Source organism: Adiantum capillus-veneris, chromosome 5 (assembly GCF_014529385.1).
Source record: "Adiantum capillus-veneris isolate H3 chromosome 5, ASM1452938v2, whole genome shotgun sequence".
Taxonomy (NCBI): domain Eukaryota; kingdom Viridiplantae; phylum Streptophyta; class Polypodiopsida; order Polypodiales; family Pteridaceae; genus Adiantum; species Adiantum capillus-veneris.
The window spans coordinates 41,034,624-41,061,631 of record NC_140935.1 but is presented as its reverse complement, the minus strand read 5'-3'; positions in this window follow the sequence as shown (position 1 = coordinate 41,061,631).

The following is a 27,008-nucleotide window of genomic DNA, read 5'->3' as shown; positions in this document are numbered from 1 at the left end:
AGTGTGAGTTGTTATTGGAAGTTGCAAAATTTCAGGTCTACGGCTAGAAATAGCTTGAAAAGACTCGAATCCACTCAATCCAACTAGAGAGTAAGCCTAAGAGTTGTCCGAACCAGTGGGTAAGCTCAAAGACACTTCGAGGTAAAAATTTCAAGAGTTGGCTAAAACTCAGATTATTTACTTTTTCTTGACATTTTAGGCCAAATTAAGTTTTGACTCGATTCATAGGCTTAAAAAACATCATATAAAGACTGCCTTTGAGAAAATTGCAAAAAAGCGCTCATTTCAAGCCTAAAATTAATAATCGTGATTATTAACTTTCTGCTCTAAATTGGCCATTGACTCATTGCATGTGTGCAAACAACTTTTGTAAAGGACCAAAAGATTTGGATCACTAAACTGGCAAAAAACTGGATAAAAACTAAAGTTTGTACCGACTTTTTGAATTTTGAGTATAAACTTGGGAAAAATTTGTCCAAACTTGTTGAAATTTGATTCATACGCTTATGTTGATGTGATAAACATGTGTATATGCTCAGTTGACCAAAAAGCTGCAAAAATTTATCAGAAGTAAAATAATTGCGATTATTTACATCTGCCCTATTTTTCAACTTTTTTGACCAAGTATGCAAACCACTAGCTTTACCATGTTGTAACAAGCCTACAAACCAAATTTGGTAAGATTTGGACCACTGGAGTGAAATTTGTGACTAAAAATTGCAAAGTTAGTCTGCGGGCAAATAATTGATGACCATTTGGCGAAAAATTGTCCAAACTTGATGAAAATTGGCTAGTGACCTTAATTTAAGGTGCTTAACATATCTGTGTCTAAGTTGGGACAAAAATTTACAAAAATATAGCTGGAGTAAATAATCACGATTATTTACATCTGCTTCAAAACTTGATGATTTTGCAAATTGGAGTATACCATAAGGTCAAGCACATCAAGTGGACCTCACAAATCAATTTTAGTGAAATTTGCATCCCAAAAGTGAGACTTAGGCCAGATTCTCAAAATCAGAGTTTGCAGACACCAAACGTTGATAATTTGATCAGAATTGGTCCAAACTTGTTGCAATTTGCCTGGAAACTCTAACAAGTTGTATACTTGCCAAACCTATCAAAAAAGTGCAAAAAATTGACAAAAGTAAATAATCACGATTATTTACTTCTGCTACCCAGAGACATCATTTTTGACTTTTGAACTTATACAGTGATAGACCAACATAATATAAAGTCACAGGGCAATTTTGGGTTCAATCATATCAAAATTGGTACAGATACACTCAGTTTCCAAATTGCAGATCAAACCTTTGAATTTTGCTAAAGTTGAATCTAAAAGTCAAATTTTGACTCCCATAGCTCGATTTGAAGTGATACACATAGACCAATCACGAGAGTTCTCAAGAGCTCTATTGTCTTTATAGAAGAATAGCTAACTTGATTAAATTTGTACAGGAATCAGGTTGTAGACGAGGAATCAGTGGCTTGATAGAAAGTTGCAATTGAATCGAGTGGAAATTGACGACAAGTCAATCCAAAGGCGAGTACTCTATCCAGGGCTTCATAAGTCTATATGAACCTTAGATCTGGTCGTGTACTAGAAAATCAGGGCATACTCGGAGAAACCTCTAGTAGAGTATCTACCGAAAAAAGCATGAATCAAGGTGATTCCTTGCACACAATTCCTGAAGAAGTCTCATACACTTTTTCAGATTCAACATCCGAAATGTCTTCTTACTCGACTCACTCGAAAACAGGAACGACAGTGCGCTATAAGCATATACTATCTTTTTACAAGACTAACCGTCATGGAGCCCAGGTTTACTTGGACCCTAACAAGGAGTATGCTATTTGCATTGATGACCATGGTATTGAGTTCGAAATGAACTATATGCAAAAAGCACCTATGAGAGGACCAGGACAAGGGATACCTCCACAGGGACAACCAATTAGGCCACAAAAATGGTGTGCAATTGAGGATAAATGGACCAACCATGAGACCCATAAGTGCTACTTCATACCAAAGTATGATGGGAATGTTTAGTACGTGCCCATGAGGCCACAAGGACAACCCATGTACAGATATCAGCCTAATATGGCCCAAGCTCAAAGACCACCAATGGATATGGAAAGACCTCAACCTGTGTTGGGACAACAACCTCCGTATCCAGGACATAATGCACTGCCTATAAAGTACATGCACTCTGAAGGAGTCATAGATGAACAAGCATTAGTGCCTATTACATCCTATGCAGAGCCTAGTCCATCTACAATAATGGTAGAAGGAGATTGGTATAGTCCACATTCACCACCAATGGAAGAAACCATGACTTATGCTCCATCAGAGCGAGCACCAATGTATTATGTAGCTAATCAAGGTGTCAAACCTCCCATGGGAAGACCCATGATGAAGCCGATAACAGGAAATTGTCATAAATGTGGTGCTGATGACCATTGGAAGAACGAATGTTCAGAGCCTGACAAAAACCTCAAACCAATTGAAGCCTATTGCATACAATGTTGAAAAAAGGGAGGACACGTTCCGGAAGATTGTCCTAGGAATCCTTTGAACAAGGAAAAAATTGTCGTAAATGTAGTCCAAGTGATGCCTAGTAGCTCATCAGAGAGTGAACCGATTGTTACAATCAAGGTAATCAGTAGAGCCAAGGCAATCAAGGTAATCGGAGAACACAAAAGTTTCTTCTCAAAGCATCAAAAGGAGCAGAAGCAAAAGATATGAGATGAGAAAACAAAAACAACGGGTTGAAATCGAAGAGAAAGCAAAAATGCTAGCCCAGGATAAGTTGAAAGAAACTGGCAATGAATTCAAGGAAACAACCGTGAAATCTGGAGGATCCATTCTGGTTGATAAAATTTTTGAGCCTATTAATGCTGCCTTGGAAGCCTACCAAGCAGGACTTAAAGCAGGCCAAAACATGGAAAACAAGTGGAAAAACTATCCATCTCCAGACACATTATGAGAAACTTGGACTCAATCTTGGACCCTGTAAGAAACGCCAACTCAGCATAGAGAGAGGTAATTATCAAAAATGCAAAAGTTTTATCTTGGAATTCTATTTCTCATAGTACATACGTAAAAGTTTGCTCAATCACTTAAATGCATGCTCGTAAAAATGCTTTTCGAGAGCCCAACTTAAGTGTACACAAAAATCCATGTCTGTGAATCCTAATGAGTGATGTGATGTGCGATGAGAGAAAACGCATAAGAGTTGTTTTCAAAATACAAAAATAATACCACTGATGCATCCGGAACGCCCAAAAACCTTAGGATAGCACGCCCAAAGGCTAGAGACGTCAAATTTCAGCGTTTTAAAGAGCTATTCTAAGGTTTTTAGGCGTTTCGGATGCATCCGTGGGCTTAAAAAATGCTATATATTAATCCTAGGGCCTCATGAGGTCAGAACCAAGCGAATAGAGGTCCCAGAGACCCCTCAAGGGCCTCTATTCGCTTGGTTCTGACTCCTTCATAGTCTTAAATAGTACATATCAATCACTATCAAGTACGATCTGTTCGAATTTAAATTGCAAGTACTTCATAAAAAGGTGATTGATACTTGTGCGAGATGCACAAGTACAAGTACTTCACTTTATAGGATAGCAACAGCGAGTCATAAAAAGGCGTTCGGCGCTTGTGCAAGATGTCATTATCAAGCGCCTTACTTTTTTGATGATAATGACAATTTCACCAAAATGGTTTTCATGGACATTTTCAAAATGAGAAAAAAGGTTTTTTCAACATAATGTTAGCCTTCTTCCTATTGGCTAAGGAGCATTCTCTCACTAGAGCTAAAAGGCCCAAAAATGAGTCCATTTCTTTCCTAATGTGGAAGCAGCGAAGCTTGAAGCTTATAAAAATTTGGTAAGAATCACGCAAGAAATGCTAGATAAATAAAAACCCAAGCTTGAAAGTAGTGCAAAACCTGAAGAGCTTGCGGTAGAAGAAACGAAAGCAAAATCCAATGTGGTGGTAGAACCCCACCTTGAAACAAATGAATCAATGCTTATAGTGCCTGACAGCGAAGATGCCTTAGACGGAATTCCATTCGTAGAGGAAGACTAGCTAGGACACTTATGGGAAAAAGTGAGAGAGATCAATGATTGAAACCTAACTTTAAAGTCAGCTCCTATAGAGGAAGTCTGGTTGGATAACCTACCTTCTGATATGAACATGGATTTACAATCCTTGTATGGGGATTGCGGATCGGAAGCTTCAGGAATGTCGAAACCATTGACATTAAAAACATTATCTTTTTACTTGGGAGATAACAAAGATACATCCATCCTTTGCAAGACCACTCAAGAAAAAAGAGCGGAACAAACCCTAGAAGTAGACAACATTCATTCAATCATGTCTACACCCCACTCTTACCTTGGGAGAACTGTTGAAACTCAGACCAAGAACTGTTGAAACTCAGACCATACTTGTGGAAAAATTTACAGAAAACCCTAGAGAAGGTGGGGATAACGGGGTTAATCTCTAAGAATTTGGGAAAATTGAAAAATGAAATGGAAAAGGAAGAGATTCAATCAGTTCCTATGAACAAGGTTGGAGAATATTATGAAGGGAAAGAAGGGAACACCACCCTCCCAATGAAATATAATGACATTGAAACCATGGCAATACTGGATAGTGGACCTGGCATAGCCATAGCCACTAAAGTAGTATGGGAATCTTGGGGACAGCTAGCCATTAGACAAACTCGAATGAAATTGTAGTTGGCTGACGGACACATTGAGAGACCACTAGGGCTGCTTGAAAAAGTGATAGTCAATTCTTGTGGAATTGAATATCAACACACTTTTGCCATAGTAGACTTTGGAAAAAAACTCAACTATGAAATCATATTGGGAAGACCTTTCATGCGACAGGTAAAGCTTATCCAAGATTGGGGAAACAACTATTTGTACTTGAAGCAGGTGGGATCTATAACAAGAGTCAATATAAAAGATCACACTTATAGAGATGTCTTGAAAACACCCATTCAAGAGTTTGATTCATTCTCGTCGGCTGAAACTAAACTCCCATCCTGGTTAAACAAAGACACTCCTATTTGGATGTGTGGAGCTTCAAAAAATGGAAGCTTAAGATGAGACGCATGTATCCTAGAAAGGGACTGCACAGATGAAGCCTACGTACCTGAACCCTTTCTAGAGCATTTATTTGAGCCATTCGAGTGGACTCAAATTTTAACAACAATGGATGTATGTGTGAATACGCCTATGCCTACTCAATTTTGCAATGAGGATGGCTACGACATAATTCCCATCCAAATGATGCCAGTCCTCAACATTGAAAATGAAGATGAGGAATCCAAGGACTTGATGAAATCTCAACAAGTCTTTTCAGACCTCTATTACGATGCAACTGATGACTTAGATGAACACTCAACTACCTCAAAAAATTCGGGGTCAGAAAAAGAGCATACAAGAGCTAAGTTACTCTTAAAGGGAGGGGAGGAAAAGTTTTTTGACTTTCCAAACTAGAAATCAAGAAGACAAAAGTGGTATAGACGAAAAAGAGACACCAAAATTGTGAAAACATGACCTATGCCATCAGTCTCCAGTAAAACACAATTCTTGGTGCAGATAGATGCTAATGATTGTGTCAAGGACAAAATAACTGGCAGATATCCTTCAAACAAAAACTCAGAAATGTCTCAGACATTGAGAAAAACAAGGAAGGGTACTCAAGAAAAATCTCAGGATAAAAAAACACTCATGACTAGATGATCAGAGTCGAGCGGAAAAAGAAATATCAAGAGTTGAAAAAAGCTCTAAAGGAGATATACACAACCAAAATGGAAACCACGGAAGAGGATGGTAAGGATGTAATGCATGTTCCATCCCATTACAAAAAGGATACTCTTCAAGATCAAAAAATCATAATTGAACAACGTGTTAGGGAACTACGGAAACAAGGAAAATCTTACGAAGTTCCTAAAAACGCTAAAAGGGTAGACTTGGTTGAACCAGGAGAAGAGCCTAGACCTGCTTACATTGCGAGTGACCTCACAGAAGAAGAAGAAAAGCTTTTGTTGAGCTTGTTAAAGGAATACCGAGATATCTTCGCTTGGTCTTACAAGGATCTCAAGGGTGTTGATCCAGAAATCTGTCAACATATTATACCCATGAGAGATGATGCGAAACCAAGTAGACAGAGACCATACACTTATAACGAAACATTTACCAGGAAGATCAAACAAGAGATTGAAAAACTAAAGAAAGTTGAATTCATTTATGAAATTGAACACATGGATTGGGTGTCTCCAATTGTGGTAGTACCTAAGAAAAATGGGAAACTACGAGTGTGTGTTAATCTCAAAAAGGTGAATGCAGCTACCATTAGAGACAACTTTCCTCTTTCGATAACTGAGCATGTTATAGAACGAGTTGCAGGAAAAGAAGCTTACAGCTTCTTAGACGACTTTTCGGGATACAATCAACTTTTGGTTGACCCAAAAGACCAGCATAAAACTGCTTTTGCAATAGAATAGGGTATATTTGATTATCGGGTTATGCCGTTTGGGTTAACTAATACTCTAGCCACGTTTCAGAGGTTGACGAGCCATGCTTTCAAAGAGTATCTTCAGAAATTCTTGGAAGTATATATGGATGATCTATGCGTACATTCGTCAATCCAGAGTGATCATTTTGAACACCTCAAAAAGATATTCGAGAAATATAGACTTTATAGGATTTGCTTAAATCTTGAAAAGTGCACATTCATGGAAAAACAAGGAAAAATTCTTGGACATATAGTGTCTAAAAATGGCATAGCTACTGATATTGAGAAGATCCATGTCATTGCTGAATTTCCTAGACCAACAACAGTCAAGGGGGTACAAGCCTTCATGGGACATTGTGGATATTACCGACGGTTCATCTACATGTATGCTATAATTGCAAAACCCATGTATAGCTTGATTACGCACTTTGAATGGACCAAGGCATGTGAAGAATCCTTCATGAATCTTAATCAAGCTCTCACCTCAGTTCCAATATTGAAAGTAGTAGATTGGGATAAAGTATTCCACGTACATGGAGATGCTTCAAATTTTGCTATCTATTGTATACTAGCTCAACCAGGAGATGGAAAAATTGACTTTCCTATTTCTTATGCTAGCCGACAATTGAACATGGCAGAAAATAATTACACAACCACCAAAAGAGAAGGACTAGAGATGATCTATGCCGTTAAAAAGTATAGACATTACCTATTAGCCAGCAAGTTTGTGTTCTTTGTGGACCACCAAGCTTTGTTGTATTTGGTCAACAAGCCATGCAGCACAGGGAGAATAGTAAGATGGTTCATTATTATTCTCGAATTTGATTTCACCGTGGTTGTAAAAAAAGGCACTACACATCAACGAGCAGATCATTTGTCAAGGATTGTTTGAGGGGAATCACCTAAAGGGATAGACGATGATTTACCAGATGCCTATTTGTTCTCCGTGGAAATGATACCTAGATGGTCGGAAAACATTGTGTCATTGATGACAATAGCTCAAGTGGATCCATAAATACCACTTCCTATCACAATTGATTTAATCAAGCAATCGACTATGTATCAATTACTAGCTGGAAGGCTATACAAAAGAAATCGGAACGGGATATTGCTTTTATGCATTAACCCTGAAGAAAAAAACAATACCTAAGTCAAGCACATGTTACCATAGTAGGACTTCACTTTGCGGAAGACCAAACTATGTAACGAATCTTGAGACTTGGAGTATTTTGGCCGACTATGAGGAGAGATGTCAGATCTTTTGTAAAAGATTGCCCTCAATATCAAAAACAAACACCCATTCCTCATGTAACATTGTTTCAAATGTCACCTATTCCTAAGTGGAGTAATTATCTGGTTACTTACTTATTGAGCCGAACATTTCTTGAGGATATGAGTAAACACCGTCAAAGAGCAATTGAAAATGAAGCAAGAGACTATGCTCTTATTGGAAACCAATTGTATCGGAGAGGTAAAGATCAACATTTGTGTCTTTGTGCAAATGAGAACGAGTATATTTCGATTATAGAACAAGTACATGCTGGATTAGCTGGAGGTCACTTTACTAGTGAGACCACCGCAACAGCAATCTTGATGGCAGGCATATGGTGGCCAACACTTTTTTGCAGATGCCAAAGAATACGTTTGAAGGTGTGATGCTTGTCAACGAGCAAAAATGCCAACACGAGTAGATAGCATGCCCTTAAGACCAATGATGGGGGCTAGAGCCTTCGCAAAATGGGGTATAGATTTTGTTGGACCGATACAGCCACCTGCTTATAGAACCCAAGCTCAATATTTCATTGTAGCTACGGACTATTTGACCAAGTGGGCCGAGGCTAAAGCAACTCAAAAGAATGATGCCAGAACCACTGTTGCATTCTTATATGAGTATGTATTCACGAGATATGGACTGCCAATAGAGATTGTCAGTGATCGGGGAACTCATTTCCTCAATGAGATAATAGAGTATTTTCTTAATGAGTTTATGGTCATCCATAACAAATCAGATCCCTATCACCCAGAAGAAAATGGACAAGCTGAGCATACGAATAAAATTCTTAGCTAGGTGCTGACTAAAGTGGTTATTTCAGTAAGGACAGACTGGAAAATGAATCTCCATGCTGCTCTATGGGCTTATCGAGTTTCATTCAAAACAGGCCTAAATGCTACACCCTTTAACCTTGTTTATGGTCTTGATGCCATACTGCCAATAGAATTTCTATTGCCGACATTAAGGGTAGCATAGAATCTTGAGTGGAATGGACATGAATTGTCAGAAAGACTTGAAGATTTGGAAAAGCTAGACGAGCAAAGGCTAACTGCTGTAGCTCATTTCTATGCACAAAGCGGAAACAAAAACAGTTTTTTGATTCCCACTTAATCACAAAAATCTTCAAAAAAGGGGACTTAGTTCTAGTTTATTCCCTTAATCAACGCATTCCCAAGTTTAAGAAAAAGGAAAACAGACCATTTATTATTGAAAATGTATCTCCAAGTGGAGCAGTAAAATTGTCCACCCTAGATGGTGAACCAATGGCTAATTGGTTCACCCTAGATGGTGAACCAATGGCTAATTGGATTAGTGGATGTCGTTTAAAGAAATACAATTTTCCACTAACCAAATGAATTGCTAGAGAGAATGCATGCAGCCAAACAAAGAAAGATTAAACAATAGCAGGTTATTGATGAAGCCCAAGAGGAAGCTAGGCTTCGGGTACTCAAGTGGAAAGCTTCTCTCAAGAATCAACAGATACCGATTCCCATCAACACTTTGGAAATAGATTATCGACAATGGGAATTACCTAAAGATGCAGTTTCAACAGATGATGACTGGTTAGATGGAATAAATCTGCGCATCAAAGTAGAGCTCGACAATCATAGCACCAATGCTTTGGTTGACATAGGAGCTGGAGTGAATGCAGTCAGCTATTCCACATACAAGAAGGCAACAAGTCAAGCATTGACGGCAGGAATAGCGACAATCAAAGGATGCAACAAGAATCCAACTCCAACATTGGGAGTAGTCAACTTGAACATGATAGTACATAGATGTTCATGTCCTCATCAGTTTGTATGCTTGCCAGATGAACACATGAATGAGAAGATGATTCTTGGAATTCCCTGGATGTGTACATACAAAGTAGTACCAGATTGGGATACGAATCAACTAAAGCTATCACCTAAAGGAGGGCAACTCATTGTTCCAATTGCACCAAGCAAGGAGCAATGGAAAAGAAGCAATCAACAGACTAATCCACAAAGCCAATCTTCTCCATCCCCTCGACAATCAAATGCTACATGTAGCATGCAAGGAGTCAAGAAAATTTGGGTACCGAAAGCACAGCTTACGGATAAACCGAATCAGATCTGGGTGCCTAAAACTTCACTGACGAAACAAAAGAAGGTTCCAAGGGTTGGAACACAGAATCGAGCATCTTCGAGCAAGGAACATCACATGAAAATGGTTTGGAAGAAAAGGGAGCACTTATCTTCTCCACAACCTGCGAAACCAATCAAGCAATGGCGAATTAAGTCTCAACAGACTCCACCACACCATGCAACACCAAGCCGACCGAGCTACCAATGAAGAGAAAAAGCTCGACAACAGTCGAAAGTGCTACCGGAAGCTCAAGCAATCAGAGTGCTAAAGCACCCTGATGGTACAATCAAACAGAGAGAAAAAAGCTACAAGATTTTCTCTTTGGAAGACATCAGCAGCAAACCTTGACATCGGAAACCCTTGAGTTAATTACTCAAGACCCAGCTCTTGCATAGTATATGCGTGTGAATTGCATTGATCTTCATATCATGGTAGAGCCAATCATGGCTATGCATAGACACGGTTGTTCAACCCATGCACACAGTCGTCGGGGAATACGCCATCTAGGAGGGGTGGAAGGGCATTAAGTACTAAGTAATTAAGGGCAATGTTTGAAGAGGGAGGAAAAGTTTGATGTTAATGTGTAATTTTTTGCAAAATTACCTAATAATGCCCTTATAATTCATCATCAAAGGAAAATTCACTGATAATATCTTCTCGATGAGTGTAAATAGTGTATATACTATCAGAAAATCATAAAAAATAGTCATTTTTTGGCTATTTTTCATAATTTTTTTGATAAGGAGGCTTAAAAATGGAGAAATCTAACAAAAAACAATAAAGTTGTGTTTTTCAAGGGATTTTCTTAATTATTGGATTTTTACTTTACTTTTTTAGATTATTTTGCTATTTTCTTTGATTTTTTCAAATAAACAGGTCAAAATTAAAAATAAATAACAAGGAAGCTCATATGGAAAAATGGAAGACACGATGGTGATTAGAAAAACAAGGCAGACAAGCCTCATCACTATATGGCACATCTCTGGGTCAGAGGGGATCTAGGGCCCGACTTTGGGGATGCGAGGCGGCTTTAATCTCTGCCGTCGGATCACAAAGTGAACTAGGGGTGAACTAGGGGTGGGTGAATTGGGGGTGAACTAGGGGTGAACTAACGGTGAATTAGGGGCGGCTAGTAAGCTAGGGGTGGGTGAACTGGGGGTGAACTAAGGGTGAACTAGGGGCGCCTAAACTAGGGTATGATCATGTGCCATGCCAACATGGACAGCGATGCGCGCTAGCGTGGGGGTAGGGCATTCGTGTGACAACCGAGACGTCCCAGGTTCGACCCACACCTTGCGAGGCGGGTGAACTAGGAAGGTGAACTAGGAGTGAACGCAGGGTGCCATTTTTGCCCCGAGTTCACCCCGAGTTCACTACGTGATCCGATGGCCAAGATCAAAGCCGCCTCGCGTCCCCAAATTCGGGCCCTAGATCCCCCCCTAGCCAGAGCCGTGCCATATAGTGACTAGGGGGGACAAGCACAAAAATTTTCAATGAAATCAAAAGATGGAAGAGGGAAGCCTAGATTAGGCGGCCAGGCCTACTTTTGCAAAATTCTTGCAGAATAAGCTATAGAAATCCGATCAGGGAAATTTTTGAGTCTAACATAAATTTCAAGACCTAGTAGGACTAACGGGGGAATCTGGGGAAATTTGGTTCGGGAAGTCCAGGTATAGATATCCATGGTAGGCTAAAACCACCTCATTTCCACTTGGAGCCTTTGCAGAGAGAGATTTCGGCCTCTTTCGCGCGACATTTCCGGAGCCATACAGTTGATCATTTTCAGTGCCGTCTCACACAATACATGAGGGGTAAGTTCTTTACTCAATAATGATCCATTTTGTATGGCCAATAGTTAGTCTAAAGCCCTAGAAAAAACCCTAGAAACCGAGCAGTGCACGAAGATCTACGACCTAAAACTGACCATAGCGGCCTGCCAGCTTGACCAAATCGGATGGGATTGGAACCATAGCATGCCCTAACATAATAGAACCTTTCTATACCATCAGATGACCATTCAATTGGGTTCAAGGGGGTCCTCAATAGAAAAGTTAGGTTTTTGGCAAATGCCAGAATTCCGACCTGACTCCACAGATGGCTTGCTAATGAGGTCCATATACAATGTATATGATTGGTTTGGTGAAATCCATCAAGCAAAGCCCTCAAAAAGCAGAAAATGGCTCGAAGCCTTACAAAGCATTAAATTCGACATACGAGGCCAAACTGACTCCAAATGAGCCAGAATTGGACTGGTTGCTTCACGACTATGTTACGGACAAGTCCAAAGCCTCAAAGTTGACCGACCAACCCAACAGACAGAGTAGTCACTAAAAAGGGAGATTTCAAAGTTGATAGAGCACAAAGTGATGCCGGCATGACCAAACTTGACCAAATTCAATTTAGGACATGTATTAGGTGTATGAAACATGCCTAGGTCAAAATTTGTGGGTTTTGCAAAGTTTTTGTCACTGAAGTTAATAATTGCGATTATTTACTTTTGCATCATTTTTGCTTGGAAATTGTCAAATCATCTCACCTATCATGTGTACACACCTATTACATGCCAAAAATCAAGTATGAGCCAAAATGACCACCCATTACTTGTAAAATTGCCAAAAAATGCAAAGAAGTCTTTGCAAGCCAAAATTGGGGTTATAACAACTTTTCTTGATCCAAATCACCTCATATCTCATACCCAGGGTCTTTACCATGCTTGGAACCAATTTGTACCAAAAAATGTCAATTTTGGAAGAAAAGTTAATAATCGCGATTATTTACTTTTTGGTCAAAATTGGGGAATTTTTGATATTCTGCCATCATACATACATGTTGTGATGTGTCCACTATGCAATTTTGAATCAATTTGGAGTTCAAAATCTCAAATTTCATTTATATCTACTGAGACCAGACAAAATCTAGTACCATTTTCACCCTGAGCATGTATTTGATATATACTTCAAGCCTATAAAGCCAAGTTTGCAAAAAGTTAAAATTTTTCCTCAGCTGTAAATAATCGTGATTATTTACTTTGGTTGCAAAATTTTTTTTTCACCATACAATTTTGTTCCTTGCATGATTTTATGCATCTTTGCTTGTTCAAAAATTAATTTGAAGCAATTTGGACCAACTTGTCAGCATTTCAGTCTAAAAGGACATTCTAGAGCAAAATTCGACAAATCTGCTAACTTTGCAATCTATTCACTGAACAAGAGAAATGCAAGTTGTGGAGAGAGCCAAGAAGAAGCTAAACCAGAAAGAGAAACTACTAGAACTGCCCACGTATCAATTGGACCCCGAGTCAATCAAAGCAGCAAAGGCATCCTACCTTTCTAGAGAATAGCTGGAAGAGAACCACACTACGATCTTCGCTGGCAGGTTCAAGAGTGAAGAGGGGCATCAAGTGGAGTTGCAACTCCTGCCCAAAGAGGTATATGATGTAGCTGCCAAGCCATAGACAAAAGAGGCTAACCGCAGGTTGGGGCTCAGGCATTTCTACGAACAAGAGCCTTGCAGAGTGGACTTTCAGAAAGCTTACGAGCTTCTATCCACCATCAAAGAGGACGGAACCGCACAAATATCCGACACCGAAGGGAACAAGCTCAAGGTAGTAATCACAAAAGAGATAGTGGCACAGGCACTCAGATTGCCCACTGAAGGAATGACCATGCAGGCAAGAGACAGGAAAACCGCAGGCACATTTACCAAGGAGACAGCCGCTGCTACATTTGCCGATCTTATCCACAAACAGGTGGAAGAGACAGCCCATTTGTACCATCAACACTTCCATTTTGTGGCAAAAAGGCCACCAAGGTACACTATACCAAATCACGCCGTGGCCACCACCTTCACTTAGGTTCTTAAGTCGACAACAAGACAACCCGTGGACCACACATAGTATGTCTTGACAACCTTGAAGGGCACCAAGAAGGAAGGCAAAATCACATACTTGGGCGCGTCAAAGGTGTTGACTAGAATAGCGTATCATGCCATCGGCATGGCCGACAACCTACCGCTTTCCCCTTATCAGAATACATGGATTTTGGTAGCACAACCCTCTCCACGAGCTACAAGGTCAGGTAAAAGGTCACAAAAATCAGATGATGAGTCGGCAGCCAGCTCACTAGAACGGCACAGCAGCGAGAGCTCTGACAACGAAGAAAAGAGAGCTCAGAGAGAAGAGATGAAAAGGAAAGTTGTGGCTACACACCAAGAGGAGCCAGCTCAAAAAGAAGCGCGTTTCAAAAGTGAAAAACAGGATTATCAGCGCAGTAGGCAAGCACAAGGGAAGGACCCAGAAAAGTGGGTACCCACCACAGGACTGAAAGGACCTCGAACAAAGCATCATACCAGAAAAGAGCCAGATGATCCAACATAATATTTAGAAAGAATGTACCAAGAGGCCGAAGCCCTAAAACTAAAAGAGGCAGAAGAGGCTGCAAAGAAAGCCAAGGAAGCGGTAGACCAAAGGCAAGCCGAGGAGACGGCTAGCCAAGAGCAAAGCCATGGATCTCCCCGACCCACCTCACGGCCTTTGGAACAACAAGACTATCCCATGCCTAGCCCACCACCATCACCAGCAGCCAAAGTTACCAATGAAGAAGTAGAGACTGAAACAGAGAAAGATTTTGAGTCCACCCAACGAACGGAATCTACACAAGAAGCTGACCACTCCGATGGACAAAACGACAAAGAAGCCGAGCCAGAACCGAAGCAGGCAGCAGAAGAGACTCAAAATTTGGAAGAAGAAAAGACAAGTCAATTGGAACGAGAAATTGATAAGGAAGCAGATGCAGAAAAAGAGCCTACCACTGCACATGAGAGGAATCTCGAGCCAGAGAAGGAAGAAAGGCTGGCACCTGAAGAGATAGCAAGGGTTGAGACAACATTATCCACTTCTACTCAACTAGAAACTACCAAGGCATCAAAGCCTCACGATGGCCAAGAAGAAGACCAACCATCTACCTGCACACAAGAACCACTTGCAATTACAACGCAACAAGAAGCAACACAAGAGGCTGCAGGCACATCCCAACTGGCACGACAGGAGAAGTGACAGACAAACGATGAAGTTATAATAGAGGTCAATGAATATGTACGTCAGATGCAGGAAATGACGGAGAGACTCCGTTCAGCAACTTTGAACCGCACCACCAAGGCCAAGGAACTAGAAATGGTGATCAACGCTCTTCAAGAAGAGCTAGAAGACAGGATGATTATCATCACACTGATCTCCAAAGCAAGTGCAACAGCTGAAGGCAAAAGCGGATTAGCATCAGATAGCCAGAGATAAACAACAAAAAGAAATGGAGGAGCTAGGTGATCTCCTCACCAAATTATCTGATGCCTGCAAAGTAAAAGACGAGCAAATGACAAAATTTACAAATCAACTTCTTACAACCTCTCTGTAGGCTCAAAAAATTCAAGTGCAGTTAGATGTTTCCAATGCTTCCCTGTAATATTTTGAACAGAGAATCAATGATCATGCCATTTTCTTATGGCAAATCAAAGAAAACCCAACCGTGGCCTCGATCAAGGAAACTGATGAAGTGTACAAGGTACTTGAAAAGAAAAACAAAGACCTAGAATTGGAATTAAAGCTTGAACAGTCACAGCACAAGGACCTGGCACTGATGCGGGTTCAAAGAGAGGAGGAGCTCCTAAATGAGATGGTAGAACTCAAGCGGATAAATCAACTCCTCAGAGATGGAAAGCCAGACACGCAGGAAGAGGCAGGCACTTCAGAGCCGCCACAAATAGAAATACCCTCGGTCTCGATTGCTGAGTTTGAGACGTAGTCCACAGCAGAGCCGAGTGGTGATGAAGATTTTCAGGTTCACATCACAGACGCAGATACAGTACCAATGATCCAGCTATCAAAAGATGAAGAAGATGCACTGAAGGAGAAGATCACCTTAGAAGTGGATGAGCAGTGGAAGGCCGCTATGGATTGGGAGTTGAGAGTTTTACACTCTGTCAATGTCACGCAACTCACTCCCAATCAGATCAACGCTGAATGGCACCAACAATCCTTGCCATACCCTCTCATCAAAGTAGAACTATTACATGTAAAACAAAGGTTGTACAAGGATATGCAAGAAGATGGTGCAGATAAAGACCACCCAAAGTGGAGGTTGAGCTGGCTGAACAAGAATCCGAGATACCTGATTCTGTTCACAAGAGCACCTGCAGCCCTACAAAGAGATCCAACATGCTGTCATGTACCCAGAGTAAGGACAGGGCAAGCGCATGAAGCACTGTAGAAGAAGAGGCCAACTTGGCTCAACTTCCCTTGGTTGCCAGCTCCAGAGAGAGGCCAAGCGACATAGGAATACATGGTGAAAACCCTAATGGGTGCCATGTCATTCTTCAAGAGTCTGTCAGATCTCTCCTGTGCGATGTTATATAAGATCTGCAGGATGCTACTCACATGTATACAAGTTTTTAATGATCCTGAGAAAACATGAGCCCCATGGCTCTCATTCTTGGAAGGAAACAAAGGCTTATGCTACGATCTGAGTGGGTGACCTTCAGAAGAAATCCTTTACGGATTCTATGCTGGATGCATGTTCCTGCATGCTAGCCTTTGAAGAAGAATTCTACACTGGATTCTTAACCTGGCGAACGAAGATATTTGCGTCGGTGATAAGCAACCGAATATCCAGGTTTGTAGGCTACTCAGCAGTGGAGCTGAAGAATCAAGTCACCATGCAATTTCTGCAAGTGCCTGACAAAGAACGAAGAATCAGATACCAGAAGGCACTGGATGCACTTAAAGACTGCCTCGCCCGTTGTCAACCCGAAGACTACTTCAGCCCATAAAGCTGTGTCAAGGGACGACACAGTTGAGGAGGGGGGGGAATGTTAGCAGCAAGCTAACACGGACACCATTTTTCGGAGTTCTCCTTGTAAAACATTTATTATTTTGATAAATCGGAATATTGTAACTCCTATTTTCTCGAATAAACTTTATAATTAATGAGCCTGGGCTACAAGCTTCTAGATTGTATCAGCCAGTCAATTCCCAACTTTGGTAGAACTCCAGATTATTAGTTTTGACCACCCAAAAACCTTGGCTAAGGTGTAAAATCCAATTTTTATGAGTTTTTAATAAGTTTTTGGATAAGAAATACACAGCGTGAGCTAATCTCTCCTTCTCGCGCTTCCTACTCCCTCTCCGGTTGTCACATTGTGAATGCGTCTATTGCATTGCAACCGTAGGTAAGAGCTCTACGCATTGATGTAAGCCATTCATAGTATTTCATAGCTTTTGGCGTCGCCGGTGACTTGCGGCTTAATTTCATCATAACTAGGAATTTACATGTTCAAATCAAAAACTAAGCATAGGCGGGGTATTGGGGCATCATTGCTAAGCATTTAGATGCATTTTGGGTTGAAAACGACTAGATCAAAATTCTACTGCTATTAATAATCACAATTTTGGAACTTGACCTAAAGTGGGGTTTGAGACCATAGGCATGTGTGCTTAGGTCTTGTAAACTTGTCCTAGAAGTTTCCTTACGTTTGGATGTCATTTGATGCTGTAACGGATGTGATTTTCTTGCCGATGAGCGATTGGCTTTTGGAGATTTCAATCACTTGAGTGTAGCCTGAGTTAGATGCGAGTTGTTAGTTGTTTTCTGAGAGTTTGACAACCTCTTGTAGCCTCTATGCACTAGTCGATCAGCTTCGTCCCATGGTTTGACAAATTAATCGTGGTTCTCGCTAATACTGCAATAAGATAGGATGGTGAGGTTAGACATGCGTCCCACAACAAGAGAGTGTAGACACAAAGTGTCTTCAATGTCACAGTTTCTTGCAAACACGAGGCTTTGGGGGGTGGGAAATAATAATGGGATGCTGGAGGGGAGTACTTTTTTTGGGGGACTTCTTCGTAGGAGGCGGTGGCTTTGAAACTTCCTCGCTCATCGATTTTCCATCTCCGCCTAAAACCCAAACCCGAGCAACTTACACACTGATGAGCATGAACATGAGCTATAGAGATAAAACTATCAATGAGGTTGACCCTACAAAATTCCTCTATGTGCTGAGATGATTTTCCTGAACAAGCCATGAGTAAAAGAGGTCTCACCATCATTCTCTTCCTCAACCTTATTACTTTGCTGCTTTGAGCGTTTCATCTCTGATACTCACATATTTTTGGATTGTCCAGTTGTACCATAAAGAGTCACATCAATAAAAATCATTCAATGCTTGTAGGGAGACAAGTTCTAGATAGCCAAAACAACTTACAATCAACATGTTTCTTTTGCTTCCTTCACTTCTTCACCATATCACTAAGGAAGAGAGGGGAATCTGGATCTGCATCACCATGAACCATGCATTGAACCACTTCCATCTCCTCTTACGCTACATAATTTGTCATCTTAACATCAACATCTTCCATTGGTTTAGTTTCCTTTAGTTTTGGTTCACCTACTATTTGTTGAGAGGGATCCACCTCAACAGCAGCTGGGGTTTTGTCAATTGCCACATGCAAGCCTTCCTTGCAGCTAGAGTTTTGTCACTTGCCAAGGATGAGCCTTCCCTACCACGTGGAGTTGAATGATCATCAAATCACATGTCTGTGTCTATGGTGTGGGCGTCCGGAGTTCTATCAATATTCAAGTTTGGCACCTCAGTTGGTGATGTTGCCACATATGGCATATGACTGGAACCTGCAACCACACCACAGAAGTTGTAGCTTGTGTAATCAGTAAAAGTTTCTTACATTCTTAACAAACTCTATTTATCTTGATAGACATGGATAATAGAAACCAACCATTATGCACACGCATCCACTTTGTCGATTCTGGAATACTCTGCTTATAGGAAGGGTTGGCACATTCTTTCCTGACCCAGCCCATCCAGCAAAACACTACTTCAAAAGCCACAAAACCTAGATCGCATGCAGCACATGCTCTTGGAACAGTCACTTTGGCCTTTCAGTTACTCCCATGCTTGCCAGTTGTCGATCGTCGTAGAAACATTGAGTCACCTCTCTTCACTTGATCCATCAAGCTCTCACAAAATGTGACTTGAGCAACACATGTAGTTTTTGATGTTGCCATCTCAATTAGTTCTTTCTACACCACACTTGATAAGTAAATATTAGTTTATGTCAAAAAAGTACTAAGGATACACTCTAAGTACCTATGAGAGTACTAAGGACAAGCTCAGAGTACCAATCATAAGAACTTACAAGCACATATGAAAGGCACTTTGCAACAAAGTCATATGTACTTTCCCATGATACAAACACATGCATGGTACTTAGGGAAAAAAAGACATGTACTTTCACAATGTAAAACACATGCATGATACTTTGGAAACAGGGCATATGTACTTCCAAAGTGACCTATGAAAGTACCTATCATAGGTACTTTGTCGATGTACCTATGATAGGTACTATAAACTCTACCAAGTAATACAACAATATGTACAAAGTTCCTATGTGGGTACTCTTGGTTGTACCTTGAATTTGAACTACCATATAAAAAGCTACCATATTACTTAGCCTCACAAAGTACCTTTAATCCTAGTCTAATGGAGGACTTTGTGATTCCACCACCATCACTAAGATTTGTGAACCACTGGTCAATAAACTTGCATTGATACTTACAAAAAGTACCATGATCTACTCAATCACAGTCACAATCACAGTCAAATGTTGGATTTTGAGAGTTTTACGTATTTGCTACCATTTATAAGCTCTATGAAGCACCAACAATGCCTTATTGGTAATTACAAAAAGTACCATGGTGTATATAATCAGAATCACATGGTGGAATCTAAGAGTTGTGCCTCATTTTTACCATCCCTAGGCTTTGTGAAGCACCCATACGTATCCATTGGTACTTATATAAAGTACCATGTCATATTTAATCCTTGTTAAATGGTGGAGTCTGTGTAGTTCTATCTACTTGTGCCTTGTTAAGTACCAAAAGAACTCCATTGGGACTTGTGGAAAGTACCATGCAAAAAATAATCAGAGTCAGGTGTTGAATCTTGAGAGTTGTACTTGTCAGGTAATATCCCAAAACTCTATGAACCACTTAGAAAGTTTCCATGATACTTACATTGCACTTAAATGCAAGGTTTAGTTTTACATTGCATACCTTTATACGGTCAACGTCGTCTCTAAACTTTGAGTTGCTTGCATCAGCCCATAGAGCTACCAATGCACTTGAGAGAGCAATGACCTTTGCATCAATTACCATCTCAGAACCAAATGCACCACATGCTCCTCCCTCCATGTTGTCTTTTAGTATTTGAAGCTCAATCAATTGCCCTTGAAGCACTGCTACAGTTGAAGATGTTCCCTCTATCTTCCACATGTTCTGACTTTTCTCTTGTAGTTGCACTTGGGATGCATTTAGTGTGTTGTTCACACTCTCCAGTGTACTCTTTCTTGCAACCAACCTATGCTCCACTTTCGCTATAATTTGGAGATTAACAGAGCTGTAATTCAAAAATGAGTGAGGGCCCAAACTGCAGGAAATAGAATTTATCCCCCCATGGTCAATGAGATCCTTTTGAGTGGATTGTGTGGTCCAAGTCACATGCTGACCATTCTCATTGCAATCAGTCTAGTCCTTGAGTTTTTTATCCATCCCGCTCGGGAGCTTCTTGCAGTGATCTAGGACCTGTTCACCAAAAACAACCCATGCAACCTTCCGCTGACCCATTGGACTTTGCATGGTAGCTAGGCATCTCTCATATACAAACAAGGTCGAAAACTTGTGTGTGATTTCTTTGTTGGCTGGTATGGCTTGATATACTTTGTGAAACAATAACCTACATTCTTCTACATATATTCAGGCCGCACCATATGCAAGAAGATCCTGGCACCCTTCTCCCTTTTCTTTGTGAAGACTGCCAGCCAATCCTCATCTGTCACATCCTCAATAGACAAATGTTGGTACAGCTTGCCTTACAAAGCTAGACCGTACTCCTCGTGTAGACGCCATCCATAGCCAGGCCAAGAGGAAAATTTTGAGCTTCCCTGGAAAAATCCAGCCATGTGTCGTCTATATGCTTCCATGCCGTGCAATCTACAGGGATCCGTAGCACATCGTTTGAAAATCTATTCTCCTCGTGCCATGATGCTAGAGCGGCCATGGACTTGCATTCAAAGGAATGCTTCATGTGAAGCAAAAGAGGAAAGTGTTGCAACATAGAGAGATCATTAGATTGAATGTATATTGTCTAGATTGCTGCATTAATTATTTGATCAATGACTATCCAAAAAACCCGAATAAAACAGTGAAAAAAAATGTTAAATATATTGCTCAAGGGCAATGCCGCCAAGTAGTGGTTCTGAAAACAAAATAGTGATACCTATACAGGTTGTCACAAGGGTGTAAGCTCAAAAAGCAAGGGAAGAACCAATAATTGAGGAACCCAAAACATATGCGCCCTAGTTATGAACAAAAAAGTCAACAAAACACTTGGAAGGCTAGGAAGGCACACATGAAAGCTCATTAGGAGATTGCGGAGGTCTTTTGGAGGGCCTTTTAGAAGAGAGAGGAAAAAACACTCCTCCAATGAAAGAAGAGATTATGTTACGTAGAAAAATAGATTGATATTAAGAAAAATATTAAAAAGATGTCAGTGGTCCTTGAAAACGGACGCCTTTTCATTCAATGCGAATGTCTTTTTCATGAGGTAGGCGACGCTCATTTAATATGGCTTTTGTTATCATTGAAATTTTAAAAAATTCACAAAACTGCAATTAGGGTGGTAATTTGAAGCTTTTGACACCACCAATGCGTCGAGAACGTCCAAAAACCTAAAAAATGCCTATCTACTTGCCTCAATCTAACACCCGAAGAGGGGAGCAATCGCCAAAAAACCCTTGAAAAGCGGATTTTGGATCATGGCGCACGAGGGACCATCTAGAAAATTTGCGCATCCTGATCCACTTTTTTTTTTTTTTGCCTCACGACGCGTAGAGGGCCATTTGGAATTTTCTAGATGGTCCCCCGCGCACCGTGAGGCAAAATCTCCTTTTTAGGGATATTTTGATAATTTCTCCCTCTCTGGCTGTCAGATTGAGGCAAGTAGATAGACATTTTTTAAGTTTTTGGTCATTTTGGACGCATTGGCGGAATAAAAAACTAATTAAAATTCTAACACCAACTAATAATTTTGTGATTTTTTTAATTTCAATGATGAAGAAAGCTATATTGAATGAGCGTTGTGTACTTCATGAAAACGACACACGCATTGAATGAAAAAGTGACCGTTTTCAAGGATTTTTGAAAAGTTAGGTTCACTTTTCAGAGTGTTCAGGTGTCCTTTTGGACGTACGCAACAAGTGCAAGTATATTTTAAGAACATTCTTTGGAGAGAGAAATAGAATTCCTTAGAAGACCCTCCAAATGACCTCCGAAATCTCCTAATGTAGGAAGGAACGTGAATGACAACCCTAACGGAGGAGTTAAAACAAACCTGGGATAGGTTAGAGAGATTAGAGAATCAAACTAATCATGAGTTGGAAATTCTAGAGACCAGAGAATCTAATGAGAAAGAGACCAAAGAGTGCAAGTTCGAAAGGATCTCCATTAGTTGAAAAGGTGAGTGAACCTATAGACACACTTACCAAGCATGGCTTCAAACCACGGGGCATTCACCATGGAAAACTTACCGCACCACATAAGTGCAGGGGAGGGGGTTTTTTTTACAAGTTACATAAGCGTATAAGTTAGGGACAGGTCCCCAATAATTTATCCCCCAAGCTTAAAAATAAGGGAGGGGGTATCATATTTATGGGGTCAGAGGGAGGGGGAGGAGGGGATGTTAACCCTCATGGCTCACGGACACCCCATCACCTACGACGGACGTGTATTATGTATTTGGTAGAGTCAGGTACCGGGCTTGTCGAACCAATAGGAAAAGGGTAAGAGTGATCGTCAATGAGAGGCGCACTCTAACTGGGACATTCAAGGGATTAGTTGGCTAAGCATGGGCGCCCAAGTGTGAATGGGGTGAGCTCATATAAAAGCCAACTAAAACCTAAAATTCACTCATTCTCTCATTTGTGCAATAGAAGAGTGCTCTTGCTCGATCTCCATCTCCATCTTCTTCTTTTTCACCTCCTTGTGTGTGTGTGTATGTGTGTGTGTGTGAGAGAGAGAGAGAGTGCGATCGAGCATTGCGACGGCACGACGGCGGTGAAGCGGTTGAGCGCGACGTAGCGGTGTCTCCTTCTTCTTCGCGGTGAGGAATCCTCCACAGCAGGAGCATAGAGGGGTGAGTGACACACCATTGCCCTCTTTTGAGCTTACTAGTTAAGCTAGTTGTGCTTGGAGCCGTTTGTGGCTCGCACACAGTGTTAGGCAAGGCCCTTGCTTCGACAGTGCGGCAAGGAGCGCACATTTTTGGCGCCGCTGCCGGGGAATCGCCCTGCACTAAGCCCAAGAGGCACCTTGTGCTTCTCCTATGAGTTGTTTGTAGTAGGAAAGAAGAGGAAGAGGAAGAGGAATGAGTTATTTTTCTGCAAGTTGTTAATTTCTGTATTGTCTGCAAGTTCTGTGATTTCTGCATAATGTTGTGTTGTCTGTTTGCACACAGTCTTTGCACAATTAGTAGTCGAAGGTTGTTCGCAGTGAATGAATAAGTAGGTAGACAGTTAGCAATTTCTGTTTGCACATAGTCTGTACACAGTTTTCTATCAAGGTTTGCCTGCACACAGTCTTTGCATAGTAAGGTAGTGAGAGAGGAAGTAGGTGGACAGTTAGCCCACTGTCAGTAAGCAGTTAGCACAGTGGTTAACAGATTAGTTAGTAGATTAGTTAGTGGTTAGTAGCATTGTTAGGAAGTAGATAAGGTAGTGAGCTGTTTGTGAGTTGTGAGCTGTTGACAGAGAGGTTAGGTAGGTGTTGACAGTGTGTGTGGCCAAGAAAGGGTCACCTAAACCGCGCGCAGTTATCGCCTCAATATATATATATATATATATAAACCAAAAATATTTAAGCGTGAGTGACTGGGGGGCTACACTAAAATTTTGATCGGGATCGTTTCCCCAAGCCCAAGCCCAGGCCCAGGCCTCAGTCCTCAGTCTTACGATATATACTAGACTCACTCTTATATATATACCTACCCCCTCAAGAGGGAATGAGAGCATGTGGGGTAAGTCCTCCACTCTCCTCCCTTCTCTTCCCACTTACACCCTTAGACTTCCTAATTTGGGCCTAGTTCCCTACTAGAAATTGACGGTTTTAGGGATTCCGAGGGCATAAAGTGACCAAACGGAGGGCTGTAAAGCACGGCACGTCCCTCTGACCGAGACGCTCGTTTTGAGCTATCATACGTTCTATTCTATAGCTGGGTCAGAAAAAAAAGGACCAAAAAATCAAAAAATAAATAAATAAGAAAAGACTTGGGTTGCAAAACACCCAGAATTACTAGGTGAGCAGCCTTCACGGGCACTCACTAACACTTCTAGGGAATCGAAGTCATATGGACCTACGCTCTGGACGAGTGTTAGAGCACGAGCATATTGGTAGTGCCTCCATTTACGCGGGCACCCATTATTCCTCCACCCTAGGTTCTGGACCTTCGGCCGGGACTCAAGGTAGCGCGACCCAAGATCCTCATATCGCGTCTAGTGATTCTTCCTCTGACTACGAAGTCATGGAGGGGTATCCTACACCAAACCCTGATAATTCAAGTCAAGACATGCATGCCATGGGCCCACGGCCCAAGTCCAGCGTGTTTAGCCGCTTAAAAGAGACCCTTAGTAGAGCTACTCGCTCCGAACATGCGGTTAATGAAATAAATGAGGGGATTGGGGAAGTAAATTCGTCATTCATGCCTAAAATAGACCCTATGCTTCTTGAGAGTGTGCATGAGAATGTTCCATCCACTGCACCTCCTGATCCTTTAGGACTATCCCCTCTGAGGTTCTACTACCCGATGGTAGGAGTCTTGCCGAAGTACAAGAGATCGAACGCTATATGCAAGCAACAAGGGAGAGGGAAATTGAGAACCTACGAAGGCTGGAACAAAGTTGAGCCCTGAAAGCAAAGGCTCCTATGACAACAATCATGCCAGCCGAGCAACCGAGTGCTCCCAAGGTAGCAGTCACGGAGGGGCAAGCGATGGGGAGCAATAATGCTTCCACTTCGAGGGAAACCTCTAGCACGCCAGGCCTAGATGGGATATTCCTAAACGAAAATTGGGAGTATGACCTACAAGCAAAATCTTTAACTGATCGGTACACAGGACACACCTATCATGTGGGTTGGTTAGATGTTCTACAATCCACATCGGGTGCTACTAGCATAGATGAGCAACAACAGAAAGTCTGTGATGTCCTCCATATTGTCGAGTTAGAAAGACAAAACACAGGGATCAACATGCCTTTAATAGGCCTAATGAGATTCTTGGATACGGGAAAGGCCAACCAACCAATCCTATCACAAATGGAGACTCCCTCAGTGAGCCCCATTGATCCTCCATATATTGTTTCGTCAGGAGCCTCAGTACAATCTGAGCCCACAAGTGGCATCTTTACCTTCCCAGATCTAGCTCATCTTTCTCTTAATGACACTATGGCTACCATGCATATGCCAGTGGTGAGCATGACAAGAAGTATGCCATGGATTTCATTTGTTAACACTGCGTCGATGCCTAGTAGCACAGTGCCCCCAACTATACCTACATGTATGTATCAATCATGTGCACCTGTCGTACCTCAGCCTCATGTAGCTCCTACACCTCCGATTATTCCAAGAGCTTACAATCCACAATGGCATTATCCAAGCTCTTATACAAGTGGAGCCATGCCATTTAATAATAACATGCCATATCAGGCACCCCCTATGCCTAGGGCCACGCCTGTAAACTTTGGACCACCGTCTGGTACACCACCATACGAAATATGGGACCCAAGAGCCGCGCGTATGCCAAGGCCAAGGCCAACTCCCATATCACATGTGGTTCCAGGAGCACATCCACCCATTATACCTGCTCAAATAGGAGATTTGGCAGCATTTTCTCAAACTATCTGTTGCTCTATTGCGGAAAACATGCGTAGTGCACCTGATAGAGAGCCTAGGAGCAAGGCAGTTCAAGTAGCTAAGCTCACACAGAAATTCAGTGGAGACGGAGATGCTAGAAATCATATGGAAGTCTTTGAACATGTGTGCGATTCCTTGGAAGAGCACAATGAGCTACATAAGTGTAAGGCTTTGAGTTTGACCCTAAGCGAAAAGGCTGGAGATTGGTATAGAACCTTAAGAGTAGAAGAGAAAACGATCTACTAAACTCTTAGGAGACTGTTCTTAAAAGAATACATACGAGAGGGAGTACTTTGGGGTGTAGCCTCTCAGCTCCAGAAAGCCCAACGAGAAGAAGGTGAATCCGTGAGAGACTTCATTAGTCGCCTAAAGAATTTGAATTCTCGATGCAATCCAAACGAGCGATTCAACAGCAACCAATTGCTCGATAGATTCATTAGGGGACTACGACATGAAAGTATTTATAATGGCCTAGTCATTAGAGGTATCACTACTTGGGAAGCAGTCACCATGAATGCAATCCAATTGGAGGATAATTTGATGATTGCAGGAGAAAGAGTGTATGCCGAGCCGAAGTCTAGTAGCTCGCAAGCATCAGAGCATGAGCCAATGAAGATAAAGCCAATCGTGAAAGAGCAAACGATATCTGAGATGACTTTGGCAGATGTCACCAAGGCCATCCAAGAAATCCTTAGGGGTAATCGTGCTCCACAAAACACTCATATGTATCCACGAAGGGAGCAGCAATGGTGCTCAATCTGCTTGGGCCCACATACTACAAGTGAATGCCCTACTTTCAGAGTAAAGTTTAACAGGACTTGTAACGCGTGTGGTAGGTATGGCCATCAAGCAAAGGATTTCATAATGCTTAAACGCATCATGGAAAATAGACCGCCTATAGCTTGGGCAGACTCACCTCGAGTTCCTGCATTGATGCCTACCCCACCCATGGAGCCACAATTGCCATTACAGCACATGGTCCCTAGAACCCAAAATGTGGTCCAAACCACACCGTTTCCACCTCCAGTGCTAGGACCGCAACCCCCTCATCCAAGAGTTACACCTATGAACCAAA